Source organism: Schistocerca serialis, chromosome 2, assembly GCF_023864345.2.
Source record: "Schistocerca serialis cubense isolate TAMUIC-IGC-003099 chromosome 2, iqSchSeri2.2, whole genome shotgun sequence".
NCBI classification, from domain to species: domain Eukaryota; kingdom Metazoa; phylum Arthropoda; class Insecta; order Orthoptera; family Acrididae; genus Schistocerca; species Schistocerca serialis.
In genome coordinates this window covers 819764661-819784449 of record NC_064639.1, presented here as the reverse complement: position 1 = coordinate 819784449, position 19789 = coordinate 819764661, and positions in this window count along the sequence as shown.

Genomic DNA, 19789 nt, shown 5'->3' with positions numbered 1-19789 from the left:
TGACTATGGAGATTATTTTTTAAGGATTTTCGTATGAGTATTCAAGTCAGCTGGAACTGCTGATGAAAGCGTTTGTGGGATACATTTATGATGTAAGCTATTTCGACCATGTCACTCCTGCCTATGAACAATTATCATGGTTACCCTCGATAAACGTAAAGATTATCATACCCTCTGTCTGCTGTATCGTCTTCTCAATCATTGTACTACTTCCAATTTATCTTCAATGCTTACACTACCACCACAACTTGTTCTCAGCAAAGTAAAATCCTCTCTGTACCACTACACAACGCTGCTATGGTCTCTAAACCACTTCCTGTGTCAGAAATCCGACTTTAGAACAATCTTCCTTAAAATATTAGAAAAATTAAAATATTTTCAAACTTCAAAAGACAAACAATGGCCCACCTCCTATCCCAATAGCTAGCTATCTCTTCTTGCAGCTCCTCTAGTCAACTCTCTCTCTCACCCACTACTTTTCCCTTCCCTTATCTACAGAGTTCTGTAGTGAAATTCTCTTCTTTCGTAGAAGGCACTGTCACTTTCATTATCCCCGCCATTTTCTCTGATACCATATAAGGCTTCAAAAATGCTAAATTAATCAATACCGTTTTTAATGACTTCTTAACATTATTGGTATTACTACCAGTTTTTGCTTTTATTGATAATGCAAATACTACTATTGTGATTGTTAAGTAATATTTTTTGTATCGGTTATTCTTGATCAGATATAAGAGAGGGCTTTGAGGCTCTAATCTGGTCACGCTAAGTGCGCAATGCATAAATAAACAACGTCTGTGCCCCAAGGAGCAGCTGTAGAGCAGCCTACATTAAGTAGAACCCAGGAAAAGTTTAAAAACAACAGTTCTGGAAAAAATATTTCAAATGACGATTTTAATGAGCTGAAACAACCTGCTACCAACTGACGAGGTGCGAATATACAAGTGTAACGGATATACGTGCCGTTATTTCTGTTGGTGACTGAGGCCGGTGTACTCAACAACATTACACCAGTACTTACGTCATTTCCATATAAACAATTACAGCCATTACAAGTCCAATGCTTTTATATTACTTAGTACATGTGACAAGAGCAAGCCATTAACACTTTTTTCCCTTCGGCGTCAGGTCAGATGTTGATGTACAGATTTACGGACACAAAACGGTTAGTCTATTTGAGGCATGGCCTGCTTAGTTGTGCAGAATAGCCATGCAGAAAACATCTGATGGTAAAGTTTGTGAAGTTTTGGGAGAAGATTGTTCGATCCAGAGGAAAAACATCCAATATACTGATTATGTACGTATTAATGTACCACTTATAAAAACATCTGCATTACACCTTATAATATTTAGTACGTGAACAGATGCCAGCAGAATGATTGGATGGTCTGATCTAAGTGGAAACAGGACTGAAACCCATTACAAAACCTAGGTTCCGGTTTCGATCAGAATGCAAATACAACATGAAATAATTTACTGTAAGAACTACAATACCGAGAACTATTAGTTCGTTCCAGCTGAGTGCTGTAGATTGTACAAGGGTATGCTGAAAATTAATGCCTCCGAATTTATTATTTGAAAACTGTTAAATATTTTTAAATAAGACAAACGCTATTAACATTCTACACCTTTGCTCTTTTGTCTACATATTTATTTCTCAGCATAGTAACCCTGGGGACCAACACATTTCTCCTAACAAGAGACCAATATGTTGATACTGCCACATTAGAATGTTTCAACTTTTCTGACGGAGCCACAGCCTCACCTCTGCTTACACCGCTTCATCACTGTCTGAAGTCCTAGAGGTGTTCTCTGAGTTTTAGAAACAGATGAAAATCAGAGGGGGCTAACTGAGACTGAATGGAGGATAATCGATGACAGTGAACACAAGGTACCGGATTTTTTTGCAGATGCTGCAGCGCTCTTGTGTTGCCTGGTGTTGTCATGCCGAAGGAGAGGGTGCTCCACGTGTGGATGAACTCATCGAATTCGTGCTTTCAGTTTTATACCTCACCCGATATTGAGAACAGAATAAAAATCTTTGGGATAAGCCACAAGCATACAGTGATCTCACTAAAAATAGCTGCAACTTGAATGTAGCGAGCACGCCTACCATAAGGGGTACAATCAACGAAATATTACCTCAGACTCCAAAACTACCGACCAACAGACAAGATGTGCAGAAATTTGACTTCTGTGAATCGAGCTCTCATAGTAAAGCGTCTCATTGGCTGAATACATGCTACCCACTAGTCCAAGGAACTTCGCAAATTTCTTCTATCATCCCAGTTTCTATTTGTGCAGTGTTGCTGATGACGTGATGGAGTATCAATACGTATATGTGTGTGTGTGGGGGGGGGGGGGGGGGAGGAGGGGAGAGGGGGGGCTGTTTAGAGCTGAAAGAGTTGCGTCACTTTAAGGTGTTAATGAAAAGAAGCGAAAAAGCAAACCTGATTCAACTTTCAGAATGATAACTTGAGAAAGGACGAACTTTCAACAACTTTTATTTAATTCACTTATTTTTGAAATTGGCTAGTTGCTAACCAATCAATTTTTAAAGCAGTCATAGCATCTGGAAAGTCCAAGGAATATGCTAGGCCGCATGTCGCGATCGTAATCTGCCTGCTGCCTCCCCTTCACTGGCCCCGCGCAGTACAGAACACTGCGTCTGCATTGTGCGAGAACACATTATTACATACTATGATATACAGTCATATCGCCAACAAATTTACGCTTCATATCTACACCACGGCCACGAAAAAACAGACAAATGTTATCATCATGACCAAGTTTACATTTTTTCTAGTCCTTACACACAATGGCTTATTAATAAAAAAGTTAGTCGATGTTTCTCCAACACCACGAACTTGAGACATAGTAATAATGAATGTTCGATAACCCAAAACATCACGAGGAGGTACCTGCTCCAAAGACGTTGCAGTAGACTTCGAGGTTGTATCAATACGTATTATTGCAACAGTCATCCAACAATGACCAACAGAATTGTCAGTAACAGAAAATGAAAAGTCAAAACGACCTCCTCGAAAAACAGTCTGTCCTTTTGGATTTATGTGTTGAAAGGACAGACTGTGTTTCGAGGAGGTCGTTTTGACTTTTCATTTTCTGTTATTGGTTGATGTGTCGACAGTCCACCCTCAGTGGGGCGAGGGGAATGAAATAACAATAAAGAAAGCATGCAATGAGATCGAGTCAAATAATGAATAAATGTTTCCAAACAGCTACACGAAGAAAATTGCAAAACATTGAATTCTGTCGAGTTACGTACGTGTAGACACATCTTTAATGTCACATCTTCTCACTATGTAGTGCACAGGGTGAAAATCCCCACTCCCACTCCCCCTCCCCCCCTCCCCCCCTTCCCCAGTTGATACAGCAAAATTACTCAATAACTGCGCATCGTATTAAAACAGGAAAAATATGTTCAATATTTTTAAAAATACTATTCGGTATCCCAACTTTGAAATCTTAAATAGGAGCTTTCTTTTTATTTATTTATGATTCTGATTCTACGAGAAAAAATACGTAAGTTATGTATACAATAATTTTGTCGTTGCACGATAGATGGCACTGTAATCCACAAATAAGAGTTCAAAACCTGTATTATCTGGAGAAAAATTTATTGGATCAAGGAAAGACACCCAGACGTGTTTAGTAATTGTGAAATAAGCTTGTTTGGGGTGTGTCCTCTCTCCTCTCACCAATAGAGTATCCATTTAACGTGCGTCCTCTCATCCCCCACCACATGTCCAGACCCATCCTTCTTTCCCAATACCCAACTTACTGCCTATCCTCTTTCTACCGACGCCACCCAAAGGCTTTACCTCTTTAGTGGAAATGCAGTGCTACATTTTAACGAACGTTGCCGTCTCATCTTCATTTTTAAGATTTAAATGTCCATTGTCGAGTTTTTATATTCACCTGCCATACTTTTCATTTCCTTTTTAAACTTTAAACAAAGAAAAACGACTCAATATATTTGTAATCAGTTCTGCATAGCATTTTAAATTTTTTTTAAATTTTTGCATTCTTCAGTATGTTCTGTAATTTCGTCATTATTTTTTGCAAGTGGTCTAGACTGAAGAGCGGGATATTATACCTCTGGCAGTCCACCCCCCGTGGGGCGAGGGAATGAAATAACAAAGAAAGCATGCAGTGAGATCGAGGCAAATAATGTAAGAATGTTTCAAAACAGCTACACGAAGAAATTTGCAAAACATTGAATCTTTTGCGAAACATGTCCGTCTTTATGGTTTTGATCCAATGCATTTTTCTAGACATAATACCGTTTGGTAATCAATTGTGTTGTTTCCCTATTACTGCGCCATCTATCACGCAACGACAAAAGTGTTACATACACGAGTTACGTATTGTTCCCTTAGAATCCGAATCTACAATAAAATTCCGATGTTCCTATATAATGTTTCAAAGTTGCTCTCACTCCACCCCTTTGGGCCTGGGCAGGGGATCAACATTAGTATCGCCAGATAGCATTTATTTAGATACTGACCACGTATTTTACGGTTTTTAATTTGATGCGTGGTTTTTAAAGAATTTCATTGTCTCGAGATGAAAAGCTCACCTGTATGCTGATGCTGTAAGTATAATGGCGCTGACAGGTCGTCTGCACACTTAGATCACTGTTTTTATGGCTGCAGGGAAACGATTAACTGTGTTGTAATAAGAGATTATCGCTGGCTTTTGAGTCAGAGGGAGTAGTGCCTATGAAATGGGCAAGTTTGCATACTGCATGTGTGCCCTCGTGGTGAAAGTAAAGTGTATCGTGAGCGGATTAGTAGCAGTAGTCATACTGACCGCTGAGCTGACTACACAGCCTGTAAGCTCTTCCTCAGATATTTTTGACAAAATTATGAAGTACCTGACTGTTCGACGGCTGAACTTTCAAGGGAGCTGACTTACGACATACCACATCCAGCAGAGGAAATAAAATGTACATACTTGATAGGTTCCCGGGACTTACGCCGGATAATATTGTAGAAACCGCACAATATTTCAGCGAGACAACTGCCCGCCATCTTCAGGTGCTACTGTCGCGTCGCTGAGAAACGCGCCAATTTATATGCTGGCTTTCTAGAACAGCGCAGGCGCCAGCGGGGCATAACGTCATCGAAGACCAGTCGTAGACAGCGTCGAATACCAGAGTCCTCTGCTGGAGAAACGGGTCGCGGTCTGCGGAAGCGGAAGCGCGCCGCGGCGCGGGAAAATGCGGCCGGGAGCGACGTGTCGTACGGTCAAAGACAGATGCGACGAACATAAACGTCACACGAGGTTGGGTCAGCCAGAGAAACCTGCGGTTGCTGAACATTGCCTTGACACGGGACACGGCATGAATTATGAAGAAACCAAGATCCTCTCGCATGCTTCCACATACTGGGACTTCCTTTGAAAGGGCACGGCCGACTTCCTTCTCCGTCCTTCCCTAATTCGCTGAGACCGATGACCTCGCTGTTTGGTCTCTTCCCCCAAACCAACCAACCAACATACTGGGACTCCATCATCAAAGAGGCGGTCGAAATACGTATAAGCAGTGACCTAATAAACAGAGACACGGGGTTTCACCTGAGCAAAGCCTGGGAACCAGCCTTGGCGGCACTAAGGAATCGTCAGCCACAGATTAGCAACCGCACCGAGTCAACGCAGATGGGAAGCCTTGGCGTAGATGCTTAAATCGCGCGCCAACACCTCGCGCGCGCGAACGGGGTCCGTCGCTCCCGGCCGCATTTTCCCGCGCCACGGCGCGCTTCCGCTTCCGCAGACCGCGACCCGTTTCTCCAGCAGAGGACTCTGGTATTCGACGCTGTCTACGATTGGTCTTCGATGACGTTATGCCCCGCTGGCGCCTGCGCTGTTCTAGAAAGCCAGCATATAAATTGGCGCGTTTCTCAGCGACGCGACAGTAGCACCTGAAGATGGCGGGCAGTTGTCTCGCTGAAATATTGTGCGGTTTCTACAATATTATCCGGCGTAAGTCCCGGGAACCTATCAAGCAGATGCAGCGCCGGGAAAGCCTCAAACAGCACAAAATGTACATAGTTACTCATAATGTGTCTGTAAGTAAAATCCACATAAAATAACTAACAAGTGATGATGAGGGTTCTCTACAATAAAGGACAATGTACATTTCAATACTAATCTTCAGACATATAGTTAACAAATCAAGTACATGTATTTCTGAGAAGTCGCCGTCTGGAAGTGTTACCGGTAGTTCAGTACGAATCTGATTATAAGTACAGGAACTACTCCAATAAATGATTCAGCATGCCACTTTCCACGCTAATAACAGGCAGTCAAGGGAATCGCGAAAGTTGGCATCATCAGAGGATAACTGGGAATTCTGGTCGGAAAAGCGTTGGCATCAGCATCAGCATCAGCATCCCTGAATTTCTGACATCATCTAGTTCCAGACAATTGCATCAACACCCTGACAGAATCATGTCATTGCCCTGTGAAGGCCACCCCACCCCACCCCACACCCCCATGCTCACAGGCTTCCTGTGCCACCACAGGCACGTGCATCATGGGAGTGCTCTAATTAGTATGCGGTGCTGTTTAAACGAGCCAATGGCGTTACAAATGTGTGAATCGCTGTGGGCCCCAGCGTACCAATGACGTGCAAGCCCACCCGCCTTCATCTTTCGAGCAATTTTATTTTTATAGTTCGACTGCGTAACTGCCATCATTTGCTGCCTTCACTTTGTGTAGTACGGAGCGCCACCAGCAGCAGCAACGATGAGTCTGGAAGAGGAAGCCTGGCAGTACGTATTTGTCCATATGTTTTTGTTATAACAGTATGGTTATTATTATCAAAAGCCATCAATTTGTGTGAGTACATCACAACACTCATATGTGGCATGAGGGTAGCAGCTAACATTGTACTGCTTATGCACGACTTAGAGAACTACTGCATGTGTATTTGAGATATGTGCTGATGTACTAATATATTAAAAAAGATATGGCATTCTCTGGATCCACTATACAGAGTGAGTCAGGAGGAAATGTACATGCTTTGAGGGGTGATAGTGTTAGTGTTTCTGGACAAATAACTTCGTATAGAGATATGCCCTGTTCTGAATGGATTCCGAGATACGATTTAATGTATATTGTTGCTTATTTTCTGTACTGTTCGAACATTGTCATTGTTTACAACGTAACACATTATCGTAGAGGAATTTGAGACGAACATTTTAATACAGGGCACTTGTGGCCTATCGATTCGGGAAAATACTTCACATTGGCCTACAAGACCTACAGAAGCTTCAGTCTATGCGCATCGCGCGAGATTTTCAATATTCTCCCGTTGTCTTTGTGAAGACTATTAATCCTAGAGAAAAAATGAACAGGATCTTTTTTGCAGGAAATTTAATGTAGTTTGATTTTGCATCAGCACACGTTTTCTCTGGAGGCTGTCGTTTTCTAGTGATTCCAGAAAAACGTACAAAGGTGATATTAAGTGTTTCATCTCGGAAACAATTCGGAATAGAGCATATGTCCATATGAAGTTTTTTGTTTAGAATCGCTAATACTATTATCCCTCCACCCGACAGATTTACACTTAGATTTGGTGAAAATTCTGATCTGGTGCTGGACCAGGACATGAATGTGTTCTGAGTTGTACTGTCGTCTCAACAGCAGCAGATGCTGTCCACAGGATTTTCATCTACATCTACATGGATACTCTGCAAATTACATTTAAGTGCCTGGTAGAGGGTTCATCGAACCACCGTCGCAATTCTCTATTATTCCAATCTCGTACAGCGCACGTGAAAGAACGAACACCTATATCTTTCCGTACGAGGTCTAATTTCCCTTATTTTATCGTGGTGATCGTTTCCTCCAATGTAGGTCGGTGTGAAAAAAATATGTTCGCATTCGGAGGAGAAAATTGGTGATCGGAATTTCGTGAGAAGATTCCGTTGCAACGAAAAACGCCTTTCTTTTAATGTTATCGGGCCCAAATCCTGTATCATTTCTGTGAAACTCTCTCGCATATTTCACGATAATACAAAACGTGCTGTACTTCTTTGAACTTTTTCGATGCACTCGGTCAGTCCTATCTGGTAAGGCTCCCATAATGTGCAGCAGTATTCTAAAAGAGGACGGACAAGCGTAGTGTAGGCAGTCTCCTTAGTAGATCTATTACATTTTCTAAGTGTCCAGCCAATAAAACGCAGTCTTCAGTTAGCCTTCGCCACAACATTTTCTGTGTGTTCCTTCCAATTTAAGGTGTTCGCAATTGTGATATCTAGGTATTTAGTTGAATTTACGGCTTTTAGATTAGACTGATTTATCGTGTAACCGAAATTTAACGAAGTCCTTTTAGCACGCTTGTGGATGACCTAACACTTTTCGTTATTTAGGGTCAACTGCCAATTTTCGCACCATTCAGATGTATTTTCTAAATGGTTTTTCAATTTGTTTTAATCTTTTGATGACTTTGTTATTCGATAAACGACAGCGTCATCTGCAAACAACCTAAGACGGCTGTTCAGATTGTCTCCCAAATCGTTTTTATAGGTAAGGAACAGCAAAGGGCCTATAACACTACCTTGGGGAACGCCAGAAATCACTTCTGTTTTACTCGGTAACTTTCCGTCAGTTACTACGAAATGTGACCTCTCTGACAGGAGATCACAAATCCAGTCACATAACTGAGACGATATTCCATAAGCACGCAATTTCACTACGAGCCGCTTGTGTGGTACAGCATCAATAGCCTTACGGAAATCCAGAAATACGGAATCGATCTGAAATCCCTTGTCAAGGCACTCAACTCCTCATGTGAATAAAGAGCTAGTTGTGTTACACAGGAATGATGTTTTCTGAACCCATGTTGACTGTGTCAATAGACAGTTTTCTTTGAGGTGATTCATAATGTATGAACACAGTATATGTTCCAAAATCTTGCTGCAATTCGACGTTAACGATATGGGCCTGTAATTTAGTGGATTACTCCTATTACCTTTCTTGAACTTTGGTTTGACCTGTGCAACTTTCCAGTATTTGGGTACGGTTGTATATGTTAAGTATGAAGTTAATGCATCAGCATACTCCGAAAGGAACATAATTGGCATACAGTCTGGACCAAAAGACTTGCTTTTATTAAGTGATTTAAGTTGTTTCACTGCTCCGAGGATGGCTAAATGGTTCAAATAGCTCTGAGCACTATGGGACTTAACTTCTGAGGTCATCAGTCTCCTAGAACTCAGAACTACTTAAACCTAACTAACCTAAGGACATCACACACATCCATGCCCGAGGCAAGATTCGAACCTGCGACCGTAGCGGTCGCGCGGTTCCAGACTGCAGCGCCTAGAACCTCCTCGGCCACTCCGGCCGGCACTTCGAGTATATTTACTTCTACGTTACTCTTGTTGGCAGCTGTTCTCGATTCGAACTCGAGAATGTTTACTTCATCTTCTTTTGTGAAGGCATTTCGGAAGGCTGTGTTTAGTAACTCTTCTTTGGCAGCACTGTCTTCGATAGTATCTCCATTGCTATCGCGCAGAGAAGGCATTGATTGTTTCTTGCCGCTAACATACTTCACAAACGACCAGAATCTCTTTGGATTTTCTGCCAGGTTTCGAGACAAATTTTCGTTGTGGAAACTGTTAGAAGCATCTCGCAATGAAGTCCGCGCTAAATTTCGAGCTTCTCTAAAAGATCGCCAATCTTGGGAATTTTGCGACTGTTTAAGTTAGGCGTGTTTGTTTCGTTGTTTCTGCAACAGTGTTCTGACCCGTTTTGTGTACCATGGAGAATCAGCTCCTTCGTTTGTTAATTTATTTAGTATAAATCTCTCAATTGCTGCCGATGCTATTTCTTTGAATTCAAGCCACATCTGGTCTACACTTATATTATTAATTTGAAATGAGTGGAGATTTTCTCTCAGGAAGGCGTCAAGTGAATTTTTGTTTGCTTTTTTGAATAGGTATATTTTTCGCTTGTATTTGGAGGATTTGAGGATTAGAATATTCAATCCCGCTGCGACAACCCTGTGTTCACTAATCCCTGTATCGGTTTTGAGTGTCGTTATTAACTCAGGATTATTTGTTGCTAAGAGGTCGAGTGTGTTTTCACAACCGTTTACTATTCGCGTGGGCTCATGAACTAACTGTCCGAAATAATTCTCAGAGAATGCGTTTAGCACAATTTCGGATGATATTTTATGTGCATATCCGGAATGAAACAGGTATTTTCGCCAAAATATCTAGGGTAAATTAAAGTCACCACCAACTATTATCGTATGATTCGATACGTGGTGGAAATCAAACTCAAGTTTTATTAGAACCTTTCAGCAACTGTACCATCTGAATTGGGAGGTCGGTAAAAGGATCCAATTATTATTTTATTCCGGTTGCCAACAATGACCTCTGCCCATACTAACTCATAGGAAGTATCTACTTCAATTTCGCGATAAGTTAAACTACTATTAACAGCAACAAACACGCCATCGCCAACTGTGTGTAGCCTATCCTTTCGGAACTCCGTTAGATTCTTCGCAAAAGTTTCGGCTGAGCTTATATCCGGCTTTAGCCAGCTTTCAGTGTCTATAACGATTTGAACATCAGTGCTTTGTATTAGCGCTTTGAGAAGTGGTACTTTCCCAACTCAGCTACGATAATTTACAACTTATACCAATGGTTCCTGTATCTACGTCTTTCCTGTGTTCAGCCCGCACCGTTTGTGATTGAAGCCCTTCTCGTGTTTTCCCGAGACCCTCTAACCTAAGAAATCGCCCAGTCTCCACCAAACAGCCCCTGCTATCCGTGTAGCCGCCTCCTGCCTATAGTGGACACCTGACCTGTTCAGCGGAACCTGAAACCCAACCACCCTTTGGCGAAAGTCGAGGAATCTGCAGCCTACATGGTCGCAGAACCGTCTGAGCCTCTGATTCAGACCCTCCACTCGGCAATAGGTCCTGTCGACAATGCTGCAAATGATCAACTCTGCTTTCATATTCCAAGCAAGACTGGCAGCCTTTACCACTTCTGTTAGCAGCTTGAAACCAGAGAGAATCTCTTCTGATCCAAAGTGACCCACATCATTGGTACCGATGGCCACCCTGTGCTCTTCATGGCATCCGGGTGGACCCTTTCCACATCTGGAAAGACTCCACCTGGTATGCACACGGAGTGCGCATTGGTTTTCTTTCCCTTTTTGCCATCCAAGTCCCTAAGGGGCCCCATAATGCACCTAACGTTGGAGCTGCCAACTACCAATAATCCCACTCTCTGTGATTGCCCAGATCTTGCAGGCTGAGTGGTTTCTTCTGAAACAGGACAGGAGATAGCATCTGGCTCACCGACAGTCAGCCACAGACAGCACCTAGAACCTGTCTGTCAGACAAACCGGGGAGGCCTTACGTGCGCCCGCCTAGGAAGTCTTTCGCCGCCTGTTTCGCCCTGGGGCGACCTCCCACTCGACCACAGGTGAGGGGTCAACCTCAGTGCGAGCAGTCACTGAGTTGGCCACCGGTGAGGACCTATCGGATAATCGGACGTGCTAGACGTCCGTTGGATCCCCATGGTCGGCCCACAACAGTGGTGCCCATCCACTGCAGCCTCAAGCTGGGTAACCGAAGCCATCACAGCCTGAAGCTGTGAGCAAAGTAACTCGGCTCGCATCCGCACACAACAATAGCAGTCCCTGTCCATACTAAAGACCGTGGAAAACTAAACTATGCAGATAAACGGACTATCGGCACGTGCTGCCCAATTCTATTGTAGACCCTGACGAGACCAGCCGAAGTGGCCATGCGGTTCTAGGCGCTTCAGTCTGGGACCGCGAGACCGCTACGGTCGCAGGTTCGAATCCAGTCTCGGGCATGGATGTGTGTGATGTCCTTAGGTTAGTTAGGTTTAAGTAGTTCTAAGTTCTAGGGGACTGATGACCTCATATGTTAAGTCCCATAGTGCTCAGAGCCATTTGAACCACTTTGAAGACCCTGATGAAAACACAGGAACTGTGTCTAATAATACGCAGATATTCAGAAACATAACTACCGAAGCACTCAGGTGAAACTAAATAATTTACCCCTGATTAGGAACTTGTAATATGTCACAAAATCGGTTTACTTTCCGACGCAAACGAAAACGCGGGAACTGTGGCTATTAGATATTAAATTTAGATGCAGAAACTCAAGAAACTAAACTATTAAAGCACACAGATGATACAATTCGCTCGTGGTTAGGAACACGCAAATGTCACAAAAGCGGTTACTTCCTTGTTGGTGCGTCTGTCTCGGTCGGCTACTACTGCCTGATGTCTTCCTGGCCTATCAGGCCTCTTGTATTTCGATTACACAGTTACACAGCTGCAGCTGCAGCTGACCGCAGTCCAAAGAAGCTCTAATCCAATGCTGTCAGAACTGCTGGACCAGGAGTTGGAGGTGTTCCATGAGCCACAGTAGCAGCCTTCTACATTGAGTTTATTAGGACTGCCAAGCAATCAGGAGGAATATAGGATGATAATGAGTGGTTATTACTGCCAGTTTTAAATTGACCATATACATACAGGGTGTCAGGCTTATAAGTACAGGTATTCTGATTACTGGTACCTTAATATGTATTCACTCCAATGTGTTAGTTGCTTTTCTTCTGTGTCTAACAGTCTTCCTGCAAATATGTCACATAATTTACTATGAGATGTTTTCTGCATAGTCGTCACTGCACCACTAAGTTGACTACTACTGTCAGCATAGATTAACCGTTTTGCATCTAGGTCTCCACACTTCAACACCTGACCTGCTGTCCAGGGAAAAATAAACATTAATGGCTTGCTTGTGCCATGCATACTTGAAGGTACTCATCAACATGCAGATGAAGTAAATACTGATCTAATGTTGTTCAATACACTGTCCTCAGTCATCAATAGAAATATCTGCTCTTATGCCCTTAATCACCCTGTATATTTCCTTGAAAATTATTTTCACTATTTTAAACTCTATCAACCAATAATGAAACGCCCGCTCTACCCTCTGGGCAGAACAGGTGATTAGGATTGTGGAAAGGGTCAAATAAGGTGTTGGTCAGTTTCACTTCAAAATTGTAATTTAATAACACCTTCAAACCAAAACGGCACATAGCCGAACCTTTACAACTACGAGTTTCAAAATCCAAATCTTTCACGGCTGAAGGCCTCCAAACAAGAAATCTTAAGAAAGAAACAAGATAAATTTCATGTGACTGAAGACATGCAATTAAAATTGCAAATAAAAATATAGGCAAAAGTGGATAGAACAAACATATACAAGGTGCAATACAAACGGCTGAAGGCCACAATAAAATTTTAAAATATATTACCATAATCTTTTAAGGCAGAAGGCCGCAATATTTTCGCTTAAGGGGAAATTTTGAGAATAAGGCCTTAAGCGGCTGAAGGCCCACAGTCGATTTTCCAAGAATTCAAAAATACCTTAACCTTTAAGTTTTCAATGGCCGAACGCACACTAAATGAAAAAGCAACGCAACGACAGTAACTAAATTTAAGAATAAGGTTTTAAGCAGCTGAAGGCCCACAACTGATTTACATAAATTGATTTACATAAAACATTGGCTATAATAGATTACTAACAGACCACTAAACACCAATGAAAAGTACAATATAGACAACGACACTCATACGTCTCCAGGGAGGGGGGCAGGAGGGGGGGGTTGGCCTGCCCTCGAAACATTAACGTTCACTTAGGTGAGACAGGTGGTGGGCCCAACTACACTTGATCCGTCAGCAACCCAACCAAGAGACAGTCACGGACCGACCGACGACTTGCTTGCCGCCAGTCGGTGCATAAAAACGCTAAGACCAAACTGTTACGGACATGATCATCCACAATGCAATATGTATTAAGCTGTCAAAACTAGACACCATGTTGGACAGCGACAACAGGTGAGCAACGGACGCTGCCTGAAATTACGTCAGTGGCCAGGGCAGGCAACCGGAACACTAACAGCCACAAGGCAGAAAATTTCGCTGGTGCACTTGAATTGTAGTGAACCCATATAGTTAATTCCACCGCACGGCGGCCCGATTTCACCACTACAAACACTCGGTGTTGCTCACAGGAAAAGCTCCCCAACAGCGAACCACCGAAACGAACGACGCAACACGAACGGACGTGTCTTGAGTACTTAACACATCACTCAACTTTGACGTCCTGGATCGGTGAGCCACAAAGCTCGTAGCGATCGGACAGCTCTACACACGCTCCGACACTGCGCAGGGACCGCAAGCGGACTCAGCCGACTGCACCGCACGGAGATATCCTCCCTGGACCGCACCAACCGACCGACTGCCCGCAGACTCCCTAGCCGGAAACTATATGCACAAGACCAAAGATGGTACACGGTGCAAACATTGATACACATCGCTGCAGCCACACGTAGAAGGATGAAGAGTCACGGGATAACTGCAATAATGGCGGAAAACCAAATACAGATAGACAGGCAAGTTCAAGAAAACGCATAGTTCGGAGTGAGCACGGCTCAAATAACAGCACATACGCACCTGCAATTTATAAAGTGTAGTGATTGACCATCAGCAGCTGAATCTTGTTCCTACCAGCTGTATCACGTTTTTAAATTGGTGGTATTGTTTGAATAGTTTGCAAATGGATATGACCCCAAATTGGAAAGAAACTGGTTGAAAATTGGCGGTTTGGAAGGACACCATATACGGAAATTAGTAAACTACACGTATAATTAGCAAATTGGTAGCACACTAAGTACCAGAACCGGAAAAATTGGGTGCAAAATTGTAAATTGGTAGGATGCCAAAGGGAAAATTGGTAAAATTGGTTGTGAAATTGGCAATTTGGTAGGACACCAATCTGCAGAAACTGGTAAAATTGGACATAAAATTGGCAAACTTGTAGGACACCAATCGGAAACTGGTAAACTGGTCATAAAACTGACAATTTGGCAGGACACCAAGTCCATAAATTGGTTAACTGGCTGTATAACAGGTAAATTAGTAGGATGCCAAATCTGGAAACTGGTAAAATTGGCTATAAAATATCCAATTTCGTTGGTCGAAAAGTCGGATGTTGGTAAAATTGGTTGAAAAATTGGCAATTTGGTAGGCTGCCAAATCTGAAGATTGGTAAACTGGCAGTAGAACTGTGAAATTAGTAGGATGTCAAATTCAGAAGTTAGCGAATTGGTAGAATAGACCAAAATGCAGATGTACCAGGCAAAAAAGTACTGGTGGACGTATAAATATGCCCAATTTTGCACATGCACATTTGCATTAAATATACAAGTGCTGTGCATTAATGATTTCTGAACTGCTGGTGTCCATATCTACAGTAGTGAGTGGCACAGTTTAAAAAACGGCGAGGTGAGATATTTTGACACTGCAGGGTAGGTGTGATATCATAACATACTCCAAAGAAATATGACTTTTGTATTTACCATCAAAGTATCAGAAATTATCTGAAAGCACTCCCCAAATACTGATACTGTGTAACTCATTTGGGTGCTGTGAACATGCGTTAGAGATCATTTTCTCTGTCCCTGCACACAAGCATTTCTACCAAGTCAGTTATTGCTAAAAATATTTACTAAATTCTTCTGCAAGCCCCAGCTTGTCGGGGCCAACACTCTGTCAATTGCCACGTGCAAACTAGTGTCTTTGCCACAATGTAATTGTTCTATCGAAGCAGCAGCAAAAAAAATTTTTTTCTTCAGATTACCGTCAGGCAATGTCATGTTGTAAATTTATAGCAAAAAGAACCAGTGTATCAAATGCAAACTATTCTATAGCCTTACTTATTTAATGAGGAAATCGAGACTCTATTGTACCACATCTTGCAGCATATGGCTGATCTATTTTTATGTGTTAAGTTTCTATTTATAACTACAATATTTACGCTACACATATGAAGATGTTGCGCTATTGCACATGAGTGCGTCTAAAATAACGTTAGCATGTCCACATGTCACCCTTGCAAATTGTGACCAGCTGTAAAAAAAAAAAAAATATAGAATTAGCTACCTGAGGTTAACACATCTTTTCAGAAATTGTATGTCTGCCTTTACCATGATTAGGGGCACTAAATCCACCATAAAATGCGCTAGAAAGAAAGACAAACTTTCTTTTTCCCTTTTTTTTTTCTTCTTTTTGAGTCATCACTCTTCTGACTGGATTGATGCGGCTCACCGCGAGTTGGTCTCCTGTGCCAGCCTTTTCACCTCAGAGTAGCACATGCAACTCATGTCCTCAGTTATCTGCTGGATCCCAATATCTGTCGTCCTCTACACTTTTTACCCTCTACACATTTACTACCCATCAGAGAGGCGATGGATTGTCTGATGCTCTACGAAGCATGGCCACCATCCATCTTTTACGTCCCCACGCAATAAACTGATACCTCCAACAATAAATGTTGCATGTATCTATAACTTGATACATCCTATCATGTGACATCGCCACCAAACACTAGGAGATGTGTTCTTGACGTCACGATCACTTTTCTCGCCAAAGCTGCCAACTGAGCTACCCTCTATAAATGGCCCTCCAGACTGATAAGAAAAAGGTCAGTTTATAATTCATTTCACCCCCCCCTTCCCCCCCTCCCCCCCCCCCCCCCCCCCCAGAATCTTGAATAATGTGCATCCTGCATCCAGTAGGTATCAGCACCACATCTTAATGCATACCTATAATTAGCATTGAGAGACTGTACAGAACGAGGATGTCACACAGGCAGTCAGTTCTACACTGACTGTATTTTCTAATTAGTACATCCCCCATCTGTCTCGCCAGCTGTACCACCCACTCACGTCACTAGTCTTGACAATGCTTTTCAGATACCATGTATGGCCAGCACGCATCTTGGCATGGTGTACCCTCGTTCCAATTTAGCGATACGCAAGTCACATAGACTGTAAGTATTGGGGCATTTATATAACACTGAAGGACGTAGTGTAGGTGCCGTTCGTGGTTACAGACCATACTGGCTTGGCTAGCATGCATTTCTCACAGTACCCTACACATCGTCCGCTGTCAATAAACACTGGACGTGTTTTAATCAAATGTTGGTGTAAACATAGCTGAGAACAGAATAGATCATGTGTTTGACCCTGTGCAAGGACAAGCAAACAGCGTTTACAACGTGTTCCACTGTACTCAGTGCCAATGACTTCCACGTAGTATTAATTTAACTTGTGGAACAGCCGCCGTCTGGTCTTTTTACCTGTGTTCTGCAGTTTTTCTACTGAGGTAATGAGCCCCTACGCAAGTTTAATGTGTTGCCCATACATAAAAGAAAACTGGAAATGGAGGACGTCAAACTCAAGAAATGAAAAACTGGAGTAACAGCTTAGACAGTTGCCATGAAGGAGATACGTAAAATGCAACTGGAAAAAGAAGCTATTGCAGTTGCACAAGGAAGGTTTACATATTGTTTTAAATATAATTTATAGAGAAATCTGGCTACAACTGAGGAATATGAGATAGAATTTACTCTAAATAGCAATGGTAAGTAGCTGTATAATGGAGTACTGGTCGAAAATGTTGGATGGTTCAAATGGCTCTGAGCACTATGGGACTTAACTGCTGTGGTCATCAGTCCCCTAGAACTTAGAACTACTGAAACCTAACTAACCTAAGAACATCACACACATCCATGCCCGAGGCAGGATTCGAACCTGCGACCGTAGCGGTCGCGCGGTTCCAGACTGTAGTGCCTGGCTACAACTGAGGAATATGAGATAGAATTTACTCTAAATAGCAATGGTAAGTAGCTGTATAATGGAGTACTGGTCGAAAATGTTGGATGGTTCAAATGGCTCTGAGCACTATGGGACTTAACTGCTGTGGTCATCAGTCCCCTAGAACTTAGAACTACTGAAACCTAACTAACCTAAGAACATCACACACATCCATGCCCGAGGCAGGATTCGAACCTGCGACCGTAGCGGTCGCGCGGTTCCAGACTGTAGTGCCTAGAACCGCTCGGCCACCCCGGCCGGAGAAAATGTTGGAATTGAGAACGTTTACTGCATAAAGGACGCATGAAAAGCGTGTTAATAAATCTCGATTTGCATTCGGATCCGCTTAAAAAGGATGGTTACATTGCATCTAAACATAGCGGCCTAGAACCTAGCAACATAATAACGGTTTCCAGAGTTCAAAAACCGATGGAATAACATTTACAAAAACTATTAACTTAAAATTCTGCATGACTATATGATGATGGGAGCAGAAGTGTTTCATGACAGTCTGCTGCCATATTGCAATGAGAGAATCTCTGTAGACGGTAAGATACCAATCATTTGATATGTAGCGTAATGTGCACAGTCATCTGAAAAGTGCACCCTTTTTCCTGCATTCTATGCTCTACACTGGAAGGTTGTAAGGTGTATAGCATGGCTGCCAATGGTCGACTACGCCTATGGTACCTTCCTCGCGATACTGCATATGCTGCGAGTGCAAACGTCGCGGACTGATTCGAGTATTGCTTTTCCCCCAGCAAAAACGTTTTCTACTTTTTAGGACCAATAAAAGTCGCCATAGTAGCAATAAATTACAAAGAACGTTGTTGGAGTAACGCATAGATGGGCAGCGTTAAGTCCTGGTGATCGTTTTAGTGGCTTTCTGAAGCACCACAAACCAAGTGGGAAATATAGCTGATAAATTTGCTGAGAGTGCAGCCAAATACTGTACCACAAGATCAGCAGACATAGATGATTAAAGTCATATACTAACAATTACTTCTGCAGGTCGTAATGGAGAAACAAAAGGGTAAGTTCGAGACAAGGCTAACTGAAAAAATAAGATAGGAATGTAATGTAATTTAATATAATACAGAAAGTAATATCAAAGTGGACGCGTGTTAAAGCGCTTCAGCGCTTCATCGCTTCATTTCCTCTAGTGTCTTGGTGGACTTGAGATGACGTAAACAAGTGGAATGGTATGCTGTCTTGTTAAGTGGTAGCAGTGTTCGAACGTATTTTTGATCGAATTCCAGGTACAGTTGTGAGATGTTTGTGCATAACCGTAGACATACGAAGGTTGGACAAAAATATGGAAACACCGCGAGAGACGCATGCTCGAACACAACAAACGCAGATGCCAGCCTAGCCTACAGACGCCGCTGTTGTAACTGATCACTCGCAAAAACTGTACCTTGCCAACGCCCTCAATACGTTGCAAGCGTCAGTCTTCATCCGAATAGTGTTCTGTGTAGCTGCGTAAGCACTATTCCGGATCTAAGTGAATTCGAACGTGGACAACTAGCTGGTGGTCGTAAGTGGTTCCTTCCTTAACTAAGGTTACCGAAGTGTTTCATGTTTCAAGAGGCACTGTAGAGAAATTAATGTTGCATACAAGGAAAGTAAAAAAACATCGTTCGCTAGGTCACAATGCGGATGAGAGTGTATACTGAGTGATTGCGACAGATGCTCAATGAAGAGCGTTGCGCCGAAAAATAAGAGAAGGACAGCTGCAAAAGTTACTGCTGTACTGCACGTCGCACGTGAGAACCCCTTGTGACGTTACTGGCTCCAGGAGTCATACCGTTCGTTCCCAAATATTACTCTGTAATTAGAAAGGTTAACCTTAGCTGATATGACGTAAATGATGGAGTGAGGTACAGACAACTTTCATTGATTAACATTCCTTTATATACAGCCTGTGTTCAGATTCGATTGATAAGTAAGATACTCTCAATAGAAAGCGATCATACTCAATATTCGAATTCCTGTCATTACGTTATTTTTATAAAGTCAGCCTGTTGCAAGGCAGATGAGGCACG